Here is a 16,846-nt window from a genome sequence, read left to right on the forward strand (position 1 = left end):
AGCCTCCTATGAGGAACTGTATCAAAGGCTTTGCTGAAATCCAAGTAAATTACATCTAGCATATGTCCTCGATCCAGCTCTCTGGTCACCCAATCAAAAAATTCAATCAGGTTCGTGGTGGCTTCTTTGTTAGCTATCTGAACTGAGGCCACGCTGAGGAGGCACATTCCCTAGGTTGGGCGGAAGGGGCACACGCGCATGCGCAGTCCAATCGCAAGCTTGAAGGTCTTCAAGCAAGTCTGCTTGCAAAAACGTCCACTAGGGGGCTCCGTTGGTGACATCACCCACATGTAGAGAATATCTGCCTGCTGTCCCTGGATAACTGTGCTTTTCCAACCTACTGGTGATGAAGTTGAAAAGTGGGCGGAGATCCGCATTAATAATGTTGAGGATCCACGTATCAACCAGACTCTTATTGTAGATCCCACTCGCCCGGTGTCTTTTTATTTTGATGCATGTGTGTTATTTGATATTGCCCAGGGTCATGGTATTGCCCCTAATACAGTGCCATGTGGCTCCCTATCTTGGCAGCGCTATTACACCTCATGTGTTAAGTATGCGTGCCTGTATAACCTAATGCCCTTTAAGAAATGCCCCTATGAGGAAACCTTCACTAATGGTGGAGCCTGTCCTAAGTGGGACTGTGTCTCGTGGGCCACCTACAAGAACCCTTATAAATACCCCTTCTGTCACTCTTGCAGTAGGCCCTAACCCCAGTCCCACGTGCACTGCAAGCCACTGTAATCCCATGGTTTTCACTATCACTAACCCTCACACCTGGAATGCCAATGCCCAGGTCCGGTATGCTAAAAACCAAATGGGATTCTACATTGATGGTAAAGGATTAGACCCAGGCACTGTTGTATATGTCCGTATTGTGTCCCGCCCTCGTGCCCCTGTTCACCACTGTGTAGTGTTTCCCCAGTTTTATGAAAATATGAAAGTAGATATTGATATTCCTGTAATCACTAGAAATCTGTTTAGGCCAGACTCTTAACATTAGCACTTGTTTTGTGTGTGGAGGGACTGGTATGGGAGAACAGTGGCCATGGGAGGCAAAGCAGCTGGACGTGTTAAACCTGACTTCACAGAACCTCACTTTCACGCCAGGTTCACGACCTCCACGATGGACCTTGCGAACCTCCATTGTTGCTTTCCACTGGCTTCAGCGAATCGGGGGTCCCTTCAGTGTCCAGGATGGACACCTCAAGTGTTCATCTCTCTGGTCTTTTAACACCTCCACTGTTGCCTGGGACCCCTATTCTGCCATTAACACCTCCAATTTACCAGGTCCACCCCTTCAGGCACTGCTCAATGAAACTTCCTATGAACGATGGTCAGCTCCTGATGGTCGATATTGGCTTTGCTGTCTGTTTGCTTACTCTTGGTTGCCTGCTAACTGGACTGGTACATGTGTACTTGGCATGATCCGTCCCAGCTTCTTCCTGTTAATGCTGGCCGATGTTGAACACCTGGGAGCCCCTGTATTCGACACCAGGAGTCACTATAAGCAGTCTACTTCCACTAATTCCCTTAAAATAGGTGAATGGGGTGATGACTGGCCTGCGGAACAGATTATCGCTGCTTATGGACCTGCTAATTGGGCTGAAGATGGCTGCTATGGTTATCGGACCCCTATCTATATGCTTAACTGCATCATTTACTTGCAGGCTGTTCTTGAACTCATTGCCAATGAAACAGCTCATGCATTGGCTACCATTGGCAAGGCCAATGCTAAAATGCGCACTGCTATCTATCAGAACCGCCTAGCTCTAGACCACGTCTGTGGCAAATTCAACCTCTCCAACAGCTGCCTTGAACTTGATGACAATGGTAAAGTGATCGAGGAAGTTGTGGATTGTATCACCAAACTGGCTCATGTTCCTGTCCAGACCTGGTGTGGCCTCACTGCAGACTGGCTCTCTGGCACCTTCGGCTCCTGGTTGCCCTCTTCGGCTCCTGGAAGACCATCTTGCTAGTTGCCGTCTTGTCTTCTCTGCTTCTTTGCTGCCTGCCCTGTGTGGTCCCCATAGCCATAAAGCTGCTCCACCAAACTGTTGACTCTGCTATTGACCATTCCACTGCTGCTATGGCCCTTGCGCTCCCCCAGTATCGACCAGTCCCTACAACGGATCCTGACCTTACTCCTTCGGGAGAGGAGAAAGAGTAGCGAGGAGAAGGAGGAAGGGAGAATAAGAAAGTAAAAGGGCACAAACCAAACCAACAGGGATCCGTAAAACAAGACAGAGAGGAGCAGGAAGCTAGGGGGCAGCAGCGAGAGTAAGCTCTGCCCACCCCCACTGCGTCAGAGGAAGCATCGGCCAAACTCCCCCTTAAAAGGGGAGGAGCCTAGCGGCACATGCAGTGAGTAGCATCGGGAGAGGAGAAGGAGAGTAGCAAGAAGGAGGAAGGGAGAATAAGAAAGTAAAAGGGCACAAACCAAACCAACAGGGATCCACAAAACAAGACAGAGAGAAGCAGGAAGCTAGGGGCAGTGGCGAGAGTAAGCTCCGCCCACCCCCACCACGTCGGCAGAAGCATCGGCCAAACTCCCCCTTAAAAGGGGAGGAGCCAATGGCGCGCAGCCGTTCGGCACGCAGCAAAGGTGCTCGCCTTAGTGAGAGTGCCTTTTCGAAGGGCCAAGTCACTACAACCAAGGACACCAGGGAAGGCCAGCAAGGTAAGGAAGCGGCAGGCACTGAAGGTAAGGGGGAGGCAGGCACAGAAGGAACACACACACACAAGGTAAGGTAAGGTAAAGCTAAGACAGCACACACAAGCAAAAGGCAGCAAGGAACACACACACACAAGGAAGAAGCAGGTACAGAAGAGAACACACACACAAGCAAAAGGCACCGGTACATTAATAGAGAGTACTCCAAATAGGTGGACAGCAATGGAAGCAGAGGGAATCCAGAGGATGAGCTTCCCAGTGTACTGCACGAACTGCCATATGTACAATTACCTCCCCTCCAGGAGGCAGTCGTATGTATGCAGTCGGTGTCAGAAGCTGAAAAGCTTGAAAAGCAGGTTAGTCGCCTGAAGTACAAGATTCATGAACTGGAGGGACTTTACATCACGGAAGACCCGCTCAGGACAGCTGAAGACCTAGAGAGAGAGAGGCACATCGAGGAACAAGTCTGGGAGCTCGAGGAGTTCATCGAAGAGGCCTACAGGAGGGTAGAAGAACATGAACATCGTAGGAAGAACGAAGATACACCCGCATGGAATAGAGGACAAGAGAAATCGGACTCCAAGGAAGAAGAAGCCCATAGAAGAACTCCTCAGGAAAGGGAGGCAAGGTCTTGCCGGTGCCTAGAAGAGGAAGCAGCAAAGCACACTGAGGACACAGACCTGTGACCGAAGCGTAAATTGAAGAAGGGAAAGTCTGCGATCCTAGTGGGAGACTCAATCCTAAGGAATGTAGATAGCCACATAGCAGGAGGGAGAGAGGATCGACTAGTGACCTGTCACACAGGAGCGAGAACAAAGGACATGTGGACAAAATTGGAGAGATCCTGGAAGGAGCAGAAACGAAAGAAGCTGCAGTAACAATCCACATCGGGACAAATGATGTCAGCAGGAGGGACTACAGTAGAAGTGCACTGATAGAACAGTTCAAGATTCTGGGAAGGAAGTTGAAGATGAGGACCCAGAAGATAGCGTTCTCAGAGATCCTACCAGTACAGAGGGCAGATGTGAAGAGGCAGACGGAACTACAATCAATAAATGCTTGGATGAGGAGATGGTGTGAGGAAGAGGGGTTCCACTTCGTGAGGAACTGGACAACGTTTTGGGGAAAGAGCAAACTCTTCAGAAGAGATGGACTGCACTCGAGCGCGGCGGGAACTAGATTTCTAGCAAACAACATCAGGAGAGGAATAGAACAGGCTTTAAACTAAGAAGAACGGGAAAGCCGACAATCGACCAAGTGTCGACGATTCAGAAGAAGGTATCCCGCGAAGATACTAAGAGGGAAAAATGCTGGGAAGAAACAACGGGCAAAACATAGGAGTTGACTAACCCTAAGAGAAGGATAAAAGGAATGCAGCACAAGAAAAGAAAAGAAAGTTCGAAGCACAGGGAAAGGAAATGAAGACAAAAAAATACCAGGACCTAAATTGCATATATACTAATGCAAGAAGCCTAAGGAACAAAATAGGGGAACTAGAAGTCATGGCCAAAACTGAGAACCTAGACATCAATGGGGTCTCCGAAACATGGTGGAATGAAGAAAACAAATGGGATACAGCACTGCCGGGGTACAAACTATCGCCAAGACAGGTCAGGTCAGAAAGGAGGAGGAATAGCCCTATACATAAAAGAAAGCATACACTCGACCAGAGTGGACACAGCAGCGGGGACCAACAAATTGAAATCGCTATGGGTTAAAATACTGGGAAGGAAAAGGCCCGAGATAAAGATGGGCCTATACTGTCGTCCACCTGGGCAAACCGAAGCTATCGATGAAGAAATGGAAGCCGAGATGAAGCGAGAATGCAAAAGAGGTAACACAATTATTATGGGAGACTTCAACTATTCCGGGATAGACTGGAGACTTGGAAGCTCACAATGCGCTAGAGAGACCAGATTCCTGGAGGCTATACAGGATTGCTTCATGGATCAACTGTCAGAGAACCGACGAGAGGGAATGCCACTCTGGTTCTAATCCTAAATGGGCTAAGAGGACCTGCCTGTGAAGGAAGTGGAAATAGTGGGACCATTGGGAAACAGCGATCACAATATGATCAAGTTCAAAGTTGAACTAGGAATAACGAAGGAAAAGAGAACCATTGCGACATCTTTTAACTTCAAGAAAGGAAACTACGCAGCGATGAGAGTAATGGTAAGGAAGTAACTTAGGAACACCTCAAAGAAATGGCAGACTGTAGAGCAAGCCTGGTCTTTATTCAAGGACACGGTGATCGAGACGCAAAATCTGCATATCCCAAGATTCTGAAAAGAGTGCAAAAAGAATCGAACAAATCTGAAGAAAGGCTAGCCAAGGAAGCACGAAATTTCAAACCATTCTTCAGATATGTTAAAGGGAAGCAGCCGGCTAGGGAGGAGGTGGGACCGCTGGATGATGGAGACAGGAAGGGAGTGGTGAAGGAGGAGAAAGAAGTGGCAGAAAGACTAAACATGTTCTTTTCATCTGTATTTACAAAATAGGACACATCCAACATACCGGAACCTGAGCAAATCTTCAAAGGAGACCAAACAGATAAATTAACATCCATGGAAGTAAGTCTTGAAGACGTACGCAGGCAGTTAGAAAAATTAAAAACTGACAAATCGCCAGGCTCGGATGGAATCCACCCAACTGTTCTGAAAGAACTAAAGGAGGAAATAGCGGAACTACTACAACAAGTTTGCAAACTATCCCTGAAAACAGGAGTGATCCCGGAGGATTTGAAGATAGCCAATGTTACACACATCTTTAAAAAGGAATCAAGAGGTGACCCGGGGAACTACAGACTGGTGAGTCTGACCTCAGTTCCGGGGAAAATGACGGAAGCGCTGATAAAAGACAGCATCGATGAGCATTTTGAAAGAAATAAACTTCTAATCACAAGCCAACACGGTTTCTGCAAGGGGAGATCATGCCTAACAAACTTACTGCACTTCTTCGAAGGAATTAACAAACGGATGGACAAAGGGGACCCCATAGACATCGTATATTTAGATTTCCAAAAAGCCTTTGACAAGGTACCCCATGAATGCCTACTTCGGAAACTGAAGAACCATGGGGTGGAAGGAGACGTACACAGATGGATCAGGAATTGGTTGGCAGGTAGGAAGCAGAGGGTAGGAGTGAAGGGCCACTACTCGGATTGGAGGAGGGCCACGTTCCGCAGGGGTCGGTGCTCGGACCGCTGCTATTCAATATATTTATAAATGATATAGAAACAAGGACGAAATGCGAAATAATAAAATTTGCAGATGACACCAAACTATTTAGTGGTGCTCGGACTAAAGAGGACTGCGAAGAATTACAAAGAGACCTGAACAAGTTAGGGGAGTGGGCGACAAGATGGCAGATGAAGTTCAATGTAGAGAAATGTAAAGTATTGCATGTAGGAAGCAGAAACCCGAGGTACAGCTATACGATGGGAGGGATGTTATTGAGTGAGAGTACCCAGGGAAGGGACTTCGGGGTAATTGTGGACAAAACAATAAAGCCGACGGCACAGTGCGCAGCGGCCGTTAAGAGAGCGAATAGAATGCTAGGTATAATCAAGTAGGGTATTACAACCAGAACGAAAAAAGTTATCCTGCCGTTGTATCGGGCGATGGTGCTTCTGCATCTGGAGTACTGTGTCCAATATTGGTCGCCGTACCTTAAGAAGGATACGGTGATACTCGAGAGGGTTCAGAGGAGAGCGACGCGTTTGATAAAAGGTATGGAAAACCTTTCATACACTGAGAGACTGGAGAAACTGGGGCTCTTTTCCATGGAGAAGAGGAGAATTAGAGGGGACATGATAGAGACTTACAAGATCATGTAGGGCATAGAGAAAGTAGAGAGGGACAGATTCTTCAAACTTTCGAAAACTACAAGAACGAGAGGGCATTCGGAAAAGTTGAAAGGGGACAGATTCAAAACCAATGCTAGGAAGTTTTTCTTCACCCAACGGGTGGTGGACACCTGGAATGCGCTTCCAGAGGGCGTGATAGGACAGAGTACGGTATTAGGGTTCAAAAAGGGATTGGACAATTTTCTGAAGGAAAAGGGGATAGAGGGGTATAGATAGAGGACTACTACACAGGTCCTGGACCTGTTGGGCCGCCGCACTGGGCACGATGGACTTCTGGTCTGAACCAGCAGAGGCACTTCTTATGCTCTTATGTTTATCAGGCTCTTCTCCTTCCTCCTTCATTCGACTAGCCTGAAAAGGATGACTGAAGAAGTCTGGGACTGGTTTTCTTGAGTCTTGAACAAAGTTTTCTCTTTAATAAAATGCTGAATTAAGTTTAATTGCAGACCTGACATATCTCATGTTCTAGCCTGCCTGAACTGGGTGTTTTAGCTTGGGCATTTTAGCTTCTTATGGTTATCTCAGCATACACAATATTGTATTCTGCCCTCCTGGACATGTAACAGAAAGACTGCAGGGCTTAGATAAGTGACCTGCTAGTGACCTGCTTAGGACCAATGATTGTTAAGAAAAGTGACACGTGAGAAGTTTTTTCTAGCATTCAGTTGTATAGCCAGAAAATTGTATAAATATCACTGTAACTTCCTGGTTTTGGGACTTCTGAAGCTGCCAGCTTGGGGGCTCAGGAAACTAAACTAAACTAAACCTTAAGTTTGTATACCGCATCATCTCCACAGAAGTAGAGCTCGGCACAGTTTACAAGAATTGATATAGAAAGGAACTACAATGAAAAGTAGAAGGATTTAGAAAGAGAAGTTTAGAGGGACTTAGTATATCGAAGAGGGATGGGTCATTGCATTTTAGAGAAAAGCCAAGTTTTCAAATGTTTTCGGAAGAGTTGGAGAGAGGTCAGGCTCCGAAGCGGGGTAGTAAAGCTGTTCCAGAGTTCGGTGATCCTGAGAAGAGGGAAGTTCCTAATTTTCCTGCATGGGATATGCCTTTTAAAGAGGGGAAGGATAGTTTGAATTTTTGAGTGGATGTGGTGGTGTTGGGATTAGAGGAGTTCCAAGATAGTGGAAAAAGGGGAGGCAGGATGCCGTGTAGAGACTTGAAGGTTAGGCAGGCACATTTGTAGTGAACCCTAAGGATTACTGGGAGCTTATGCTGAATAAAATATACCTGTCACTTTCTTCAAGTCTCTTAAGTTTTGTGGCTGACCAAAGTGACCTTTCAAACTGATAGTCCACCCATTTAGCTCTGAGATATGCTCGAATCTTCGGATCTGAGTACAACTGGGGGGACATTTTCCATGAAGTACCCGTGGTTGGAGATGAGATGAGAAAGAAAGGGCAACCCCCATGAGAGCATGATCCGAGACAGTGCAGTCATAAATATCTGCGCGCATAGCCAAAGCAAATAACCGATGATCAAGAAGGAGGTAGTCCAGTCTCGCATAAACTGTGTGTGCATGGGAGAAGAAAGTAAAGTCTTTGTCATACGGGTGTAGGGTTCGCCAAATGTCCACGAAGTCCAAGTGGTGGGACAAAAAATTGACCCCCACACCCCCTAGCAGCCTGATCACGGGGCCTCACTCGAGGCGGTTTACAATCCATACCTGGGTCAGCGATGATATTAAAATCACTGCCCACAATTATGTTATACTCAGGATATCTCGACAAGCAAGACAGGAGTGAGGAAAAGAAACTATGAGTGTACACATTTGGGGCATAGATGTTACAGGGCATCAGCTTCATTCCCCAAAGTTCCCTCAGAACCAAAACATATCTCCCTTCATGATCTTGAAACTGCTTATGTAACTGAAAGGGTAGCTTTTTATGGAGAAGGATCGCCACCCCTCGCTGCCGGCCCCAAACGATGAGGAATACACCTCACCCACCCAATTTCTGTGTAGTTTAAAATGTTCCAACTGGGACAGGTGAGTCTTCTGGATGTTTGCATTCAATTTTCTTAGGGAAGCCAGTACTCGGGATCTTTTTATGGGTGACCGAAGGCCATCCACATTGAGAGTGACCACCTTCAAGTCAGCCATTGTCATAGGGCCAATACATGTTCACAAAGCCAGAACATAGTGCAAACCACCCCGACAGGACCCCCCCCCAGCTAGGCCCTCAGGCAGAAAAGAACAAGAAGCAGCTCTCCTGTCTAGGACCAATCAGTCCACACATTTGCTCCCCCACAAACAGCCACAATCGTATCACCCCAGACACTCCCCCACAGCCCACCTTCCCCCCCCTTTTGCATCCATAGCGGTTTCTCCCTTCCCCATTCCCGCAAATCCCAAATCCACATTTCCCACCCCGCTCACAAGGGAGTACCCACCCAGACAGAAACCCAACGAAGAGCAGAGAATAACAGAGGTGCAATACAAAAAAATGAAAAGAAATAAAAATAAAAACTTGGCCTACGGACTAGTGCCAAGCTCTGGGTAGCCCCAAGAGAGTATGTAGATGTTAGATTCAGCCAGAGAAGATAGAAATATCAACCACAAAAAGCCATCTTAAGCAACCAAATGCAGACCCATGGCTGGCTCCCTGCCACAGTATAAAGTCAGGCCTGTCCTGGGAGCATAGAACTAAGCCAATCAAACCTGGCAGAAAAGTGCACCCCAAAAGAAAAAAAGAATCCCAGGGTGCACTGAACGTGGTTTCCGGTGAAGCCACCCTGTCATCACACGCCGGCATTCCAAACCCAGGTCCCACAGGCTATAGTCCAGTGCAGTATTCATATGCAGGGAAACAGTGGCCAACGGGCCCAGCCAGGGCTGAGGGAGTCAGTCATCCCTTGAGGTTATCCAGGAATAGGCGAGCTTCATCCACGTCCTGCAGGGTAAACGACTTGCCATCCTTCCAGACTCGCAGCTTAGCAGGAAAAGTGAAGGCGAATTGAATGCCTTTGGAGTGCAGTGCTGAACAGAAGGGTGTCATTAGCTTGCGCTGCGCCGCCACTCTGATGGAATAGTCATTGAAGAGGAGTACCATCGCTCCATTGTATTCCAAGGGCCCCTTTTTACGGTAAGCCCGCAGGATGCTCTCTTTCTCCCTCCAACTGCTGTATCTTACAATCGTGGTGCGAGGCCTCCGGTTTTCCTGCTTTTGTGGGGAGCCGATCCAATGTGCCTTTTCACAGGTAAAGAGCATGCCGCTCTCATGCAGCTGTTCAGGTAGCCAGGTAGAAAAGATGGTATACAGCTCAATGTCCTTAACAGCTTCCGGGAGCCCCACCGGCCTGTGGCTCCTATTCTCCTGCTCATCGAGCTGCACTTTCAGGAGCTCGATTTCTTTTTGCAGCGCGAGCACCCTGGAATCAAGGCCGCTGCATGTGTCCTCCTGCGCCGCTACTCTTTGCTCCACATCTGTTAGCCGGTGGGCTTGAGAATCAAACTTCTCATGCATTTCCTCCATGCCCAACTGAAGTTTATTCAAGCGATCCGCCAGCGCTGCAGACACCGAGCACCTATTCCCCTGCAGGGACTTTGAAAGTCGCAGTCTCCTCCGCCATTTTGGCCTGGGTCGAAGCAGGCCAATCTCTAACGGCTCTTGCCGTTTTTAAGGGCATGCCAGACAGTGTAGAGCCGAGAAAACAACTCCGGATGCAGCAGATCACTGTCCTCTCCAGCCCAAAGGTAGCAATCTGGTCATCAGTAGCAAATAGCAAAAGATATTAGCTGATATTAGTGAGGGTATGAGGGAGCTCCACTCGCACGCATCCGCTCAGACAGGATGCATCACGTGACCCCTCCATATATTTTTCTGATTATTCTGAAGTTTGGATTGTTCCATTGCAATGTTTAACAAGTTTTGTTATACTTTGTATAGAACTTCACTGGTACAAACTGAAGGGGGCATCAGAACCCTCGGTGGAAGGAGGAGGGGTTGAAAAACTGGAGTGAATTTCTTCTGCACAGAAGGAATGACACACCTATCTACTAGAAAAGATATTAGTAAGGTATATCTCACCAGAATGACACACCTATTTACTAGAAAAGATATTGCAAGGTAAGAACCTAATCTCTTTTTAATAACACAAAATAAAGTAATAAAAGAGCCAAATATTGGTCATTTTTTCTAAATATTTTCTGGTCCTACAATAATCCAAGGTCAGTGGCAGTGATATAGTGCATTTATCCCAGGACAAGCAGGCAGCATATTCTTGACTGATGGGTGACGGCACCGACGGAGCCCCGGTACGGACAATTTTAGAGTGATTGCACTCTAAGAACTTAGAAAGTTCCAGTAGGCCGCACCGCGCACGCGCGAGTGCCTTCCCGCCCGACAGAGGCGCGCGGTCCCCAGTTTCTTAGTTTCCGCGGAGCTAAGAAGACGCGTCTCTCTCAACGGCCGTTGTGAGAGAATTTTTGTGTAAACTTCCCGCTCGCGTAAACTTGTTAAGGAAATTTTATTTCCTTTTCTTTTTTCTTTATTTAAAAAAAAAAAAAAAAAAAAATAGAGAAATTCAACAGAAATTACTATTTGGTGCCGAAATGTCTGATTCTACAACACCGGCACCGACATCGGCACCGGCGCAGTCGGCACCCACATCATCGACACCACGCGATACCGCGTCGGTGTCGACTCCTTCAGGTAAGCCGGCTAAGAAGCCTTCCCCGTTGGAGCGTCCTCCGGTCTCGATGGCAGCGAGCCCAATCATGCCGACCTCGAGGCGCCCACGGAAGCGCTCCGCCCCAATAGAGGTGAGCCCCTCTACATCGGGTTCCTCATCCTCGGGGCGTAGAGCGGCACCGCAGGTACCACAAAAGAAAAAAGCGGTACCGGTGCCTTCCCTCGAAGACCGTATAGCTGCTGTTCTACAGGCGCAACTTAAAGAACAGTTACAGCATCTCCTGCCTTCGTTCCTGGCACCAAATCTGCCGGTACCAGTTCGGTCTGAGCCACCGGTACCGACAGTGGACCGTCCTATTTTATCGACATCCACCTTGTCGGTACCGGTACAATCTGTTTCCTCGGTCTCCATGCCGATTCTTGCACCGGAGCCGAGAGCTCACCATCAAGCTGTACAGACTTCGGCTCCGGTGCATACAGTGACATCTCCCGGTACCGAGTCAGGCAGATCAGGGAAGTCTCTTCGTAAATCCCGTCATTTAGAGCCTTCCACGCCGGAATCTTGAGACCGGAGTTTTCAAATTCGAGATCCTGACTTGTGGGGGGACTCAGAGGATCCTATTCTTTCTGAGGGGGAATGCTCTTCTGGTGATGAGGACCCGTCTCCTTTAGGACCCTCCTCTAGACCAGAGGTATCTTCTTTTTCTTCCTTTTTAAAGGAAATGTGTGACTCTCTCTCCATTCCTTTGGAGGCTGAGTCAAAGAAATCCAAGGCTTTTCTAGATGCCTTGGATTTTGACCAGCCTCCAAAGGAATATCTTAAGTTACCTCTCCATGACATCTTGAGAGAGACTTTTTATAATAATCTGGAATCTCCCTTAATTATTCCTGGAGCTCCCTGAAAATTGGATTCCTTGTATAAGGTTATCCCTATCCCTGGGTTTGACAAACCCCAACTGCCTCATGAGTCCCTTTTGGTTGAGTCCACTTTAAAAAAGTCCAAAGGGGCTAGTGTATATGCTTCGGTCCCTCCTGGCAGAGAGGGCAAATCCATGGATAAGTTTGGGAAAAGACTTTACCAAAATGCAATGTTGGCCAATCGATCAGGAAACTATGCATTTCATTTCTCTTTTTATCTTAAGCAGCTTATTCAGAATCTCACTGCTTTTGAGAAATATCTTCCTGATCGGAAAAAGTCTACTTTTCACCAAACTTGTTCCTCTCTTTTACAGCTTCGTAAATTCATGGTCAGATCCATTTATGATACCTTCGAGCTGACCTCCAGGGCCACAGCCATGTCAGTGGCCATGCGACGGCTAGCCTGGTTTCGGGTTTCAGAACTCGACGTCAATCACCAGGATCGACTAGCCAATGCTCCTTGCTTGGGGGATGAGCTGTTTGGAGATTCCATGGACTCCACTACTCAAAAACTATCGGCTCATGAGACTAGATGGGACACGCTTCTTAAAACTAAGAAGCCTCCACCAACCAGGCCTTTTCGTCCACAATCCACCTACCAACGTAGATTTGTGGCTCGTCCTCTGCCTCAAGCTGCACAACAGCCTAGACGTCAGAGACAACAACGACCAGCTGCTAGACAACCTCAACAACAACAGCAGGTAAAACCTACACCTTCACAAAAATCTACTCAACCCTTTTGACTTGGTTCTCCAGAACATAGCCAGTCTTGTTCCTTCTACCCACCTTCCACAGCCTATAGGAGGACGCCTTACTTATTTCATAAGCCGTTGGGAACTCATCACGTCAGATCAGTGGGTCCTAAACATCATCCACCACGGCTACTCTCTCAACTTTCAGTCTCTACCTCCTCCAAGTCAACCAAAAGAGTCTGCTTTGCACACTCCTCAGTCTTTCCTTCTTCTCCAAGAAGTTCAATCCCTCCTCCTTCTGAACGCCATAGAGGAGGTTCCTCTAGATCAGAAGGGGCAGGGGTTCTACTCCCGTTATTTTTTAGTCCCCAAAAAAAAACAGGAGATCTCAGACCCATTCTAGATCTCCGCGATCTCAACAAATGTTTGGTCAAAGAAAAGTTCAAGATGCTTTCTCTGGCCACTCTTTATCCTCTTCTCAATCAAGGCGACTGGCTATGTTCCCTCGATCTCAAAGAAGCATACACTCATATACCGGTCAATCTGGCTTCCAGACAGTACCTACGCTTCATGATCAATCGTTGTCATTACCAATACAAGGTGCTGCCCTTCGATCTTGCCTCCTCTCCAAGAGTGTTCACCAAATGTCTGATTGTGGTGGCTGCCTTTCTACGTTCTCACCACCTTCAGGTCTTTCCTTACCTAGACGACTGGTTAATCAAGGCCAATTCATCTCAGACTGTTCTCCTGGCCACCAACCAAACTATCATGTTTCTTCAACTTCTGGGGTTCGAGATCAATCTACCCAAATCTCATCTCATCCCCACTCAGAGACTTCAATTCATAGGAGCTGTCTTGGACACAGTCCTCATGAGAGCGTTCCTGCCATCCAACCGTCTTCAAACGCTTCAGTCTCTATGTCAGCAGGTGCTTCCACACCGTTCCATCTCGGCAAAGCAAATGATGATTCTCTTGGGTCACATGGCATCCACAGTCCATGTCACACCCCTCGCACGTCTTCACCTGCGCACTCCTCAATGGACCCTTGCTACTCAGTGGTCCCAAGCGATGGATCCTTGCTCACGACACATATCTGTGACTTCATCTCTTCGTCAGTCTCTACAATGGTGGTTGGTATCCTCAAATCTATCCAGAGGTCTTCTGTTTCATCTACCTCCTCATCAACTAGTCATCACCACCGATGCCTCCCCTTATGCATGGGGAGCTCACTTGAACGAGTTCCAAACTCAAGGCCTTTGGACAGCCCAGGGAAAGAAGCATCACATCAATTTCCTGGAACTCAGAGCGATGTTTTATGCCCTCAAGGCCTTCCAACATCTTCTCTTTCCTCAAGTTCTCCTGCTGTGCACAGACAATCAAGTTGCGATGTACTACATCAACAAACAGGGTGGGACGGGCTCTCGCCTCTTATGCCAGGAAGCCCAGAAGATCTGGACTTGGGCCATAAATCACCATCTATTCCTGAAAGCTATCTACATTCAGGGAGAAAGGAATTCCTTAGCGGACAAACTCAGCAGAATGCTCCAGCCTCACGAGTGGACACTCGATCCTGTAACTCTACAATCCATCTTCGCTCAATGGGGCACTCCTCAGATAGACCTCTTTGCAGCTCCTTACAATCACCAGCTGCCCCTATTCTACTCCAGACTCTACTCTCCTCACCGTCTGGCAGCGGATGCATTTCTCCTCGACTGGTCCAATCTGTTCCTGTACGCCTTCCCTCCTCTGCCTCTCATGTTGAGAACCTTTTTCAAGCTCAAGAGGGAACGAGCCACAATGATTCTGATTGCTCCGAGGTGGCCCAGGCAACATTGGTTCTCCCTTCTACTTCAACTCAGTTCCAGGGATCCTTTTCTTCTTCCACTGTTTCCTTCTCTGCTTACGCAGCATCAGGAGACCCTTCTACATCCCAACCTCCAGTCTCTGCACCTGACAGCTTGGTATCTCTCGGGCTGACTTCTCATGATACGTTTTTGTCTCAGCCTGTTCGTTCAATTCTGGATGCCTCCAGGAAACCGGCCACTCTGCAATGTTACCATCAGAAGTGGACACGGTTTTCTTCCTGGTGTCTTCTTCGTCATTATAATCCCACTTCCCTTGCAGTGGAGACCTTATTGGATTATCTTCTTTCTTTGTCAGACTCTGGTCTCAAGTCCACTTCAATCAGAGTCCATCTCAGTGCTATTGCGGCTTTTCATGAGCCAGTCCATGGAAAACTCCTCTCAGCTCATCCCTTGGTGTCCAGGTTCATGCGGGGTCTTTTCAATGTTAAACCACCTCTTAAAGCCCCTCCTGTTGTCTGGGATCTCAATGTGGTTCTTTCCGCCTTAATGAAACCTCCATTTGAACCCTTGGCTACCGCTTCTTTCAAGTTTCTCACTTGGAAAGTTCTTTTCCTTATTGCCCTTACCTCTGCCAGGAGGGTCAGTGAGCTTCATGCACTAGTTGCGGACCAACCTTTTACAGTATTCCATCACGACAAGGTGGTTCTGCGTACGCACCCAAAGTTTCTTCCTAAGGTTGTTTCTGAATTCCATCTCAACCAATCCATTGTTTTGCCTGTCTTCTTTCCGAAACCCCACTCACATTCAGGGGAACAGGCTCTGCATACTTTGGACTGTAAGAGGGCTCTAGCTTACTATTTAGACCGCACTAAGCCCCACAGATCTTCTCCCCAACTATTTCTGTCTTTTGATCTGAATAAATTGGGACGTCCTGTTTCTAAACGTACGTTGTCTAATTGGCTGGCAGCGTGCATTTCATTCTGTTATGCTCAGACCGGACTGACACTGGAAGGTTCTGTCACGGCCCATAGGGTCCGAGCCATGGCAGCATCTGTAGCTTTCCTCCGTTCCACTCCTATTGAGGAAATCTGCAAGGCTGCTACTTGGTCCTCAGTTCATACTTTTACATCTCATTATTGTCTGGATGCATTCTCCAGACGGGATGGACACTTCGGCCAATCTGTTTTGCAAAATTTGTTTTCTTAATGGCCAACCTTCCCACCATCCCTCTTTTTCTTAGCTTGGAGGTCACCCATCAGTCAAGAATATGCTGCCTGCTTGTCCTGGGATAAAGTACAGTTACTTACCGTAACAGGTGTTATCCAGGGACAGCAGGCAGATATTCTTGCGTCCCTCCCACCTCCCCGGGTTGGCTTCTTAGCTGGCTTATCCTAACTGGGGACCGCGCGCCTCTGTCGGGCGGGAAGGCACTCGCGCGTGCGCGGTGCGGCCTACTGGAACTTTCTAAGTTCTTAGAGTGCAATCACTCTAAAATTGTCCGTACCGGGGCTCCGTCGGTGCCGTCACCCATCAGTCAAGAATATCTGCCTGCTGTCCCTGGATAACACCTGTTACGGTAAGTAACTGTGCTTTACTGTTTGTCACTAAATGGCCCAATGTTGACTGAAGTTTGAGCATCTTTAAAAGAAAAAATGGCAGACGTTAAAAGCATTGGGCATCCAAAGGTAAATAAGTGAATAGTCAAGCGTATATATGAGTTTTATTAATTTAATACAGTAAAACCTTGGTTTGTGAGCATAATTCGTTCCAGAAGCATGCTTGTAATCCAAAGCACTTATGTATCAAAGCAAATTTCCCCATAGGAAATAATGGAAACTCAGACGATTCATTCTACAACCCAAAAACTTTAATACAAAATACTATAGGTACTCGTATTGCAAGACCTCACTCATTTAGAACAGTCACTACACTTGGAGAGAGAAAAACCATCGGCTCAGTTGTGATCATGTGACACGTGTATACTGTATGTACTCGTATCGCAAGACTTTGCTCATTTAGAACAGTCACTACACTCCCGCAGCGTCAGAGAGAGAAGAATCATCAGCTCAGTTGTGATCATGTGACGCGTGTATACTGTATGTACTCGTATTGCAAAACCTCACTCATTTAGAACAGTCAATACACTCCCGCAGCGTCAGAAAGAGAAGACCCATCGGCTCAGTTGTGATGTGTGTATACTGTATGTACTTGTATTGCAAGACATTGCTTGTATATCAAGTTAAAATTTAATA

General features: G+C 47.4%; 1 protein-coding gene across 2 annotated transcripts in view; it reads left to right on the top strand.

Moving 5' to 3' along the window:
* The window catches only part of YIPF4 (Yip1 domain family member 4), a 298,953-nt gene that overhangs the window by 204,013 nt on the left and 78,094 nt on the right, over nucleotides 1–16,846 (top strand). The gene's annotated exons all lie outside the window — the stretch shown is intronic.

The sequence above is a fragment of the Geotrypetes seraphini genome, chromosome 3 (assembly GCF_902459505.1).
Source record: "Geotrypetes seraphini chromosome 3, aGeoSer1.1, whole genome shotgun sequence".
Classification (NCBI taxonomy): domain Eukaryota; kingdom Metazoa; phylum Chordata; class Amphibia; order Gymnophiona; family Dermophiidae; genus Geotrypetes; species Geotrypetes seraphini.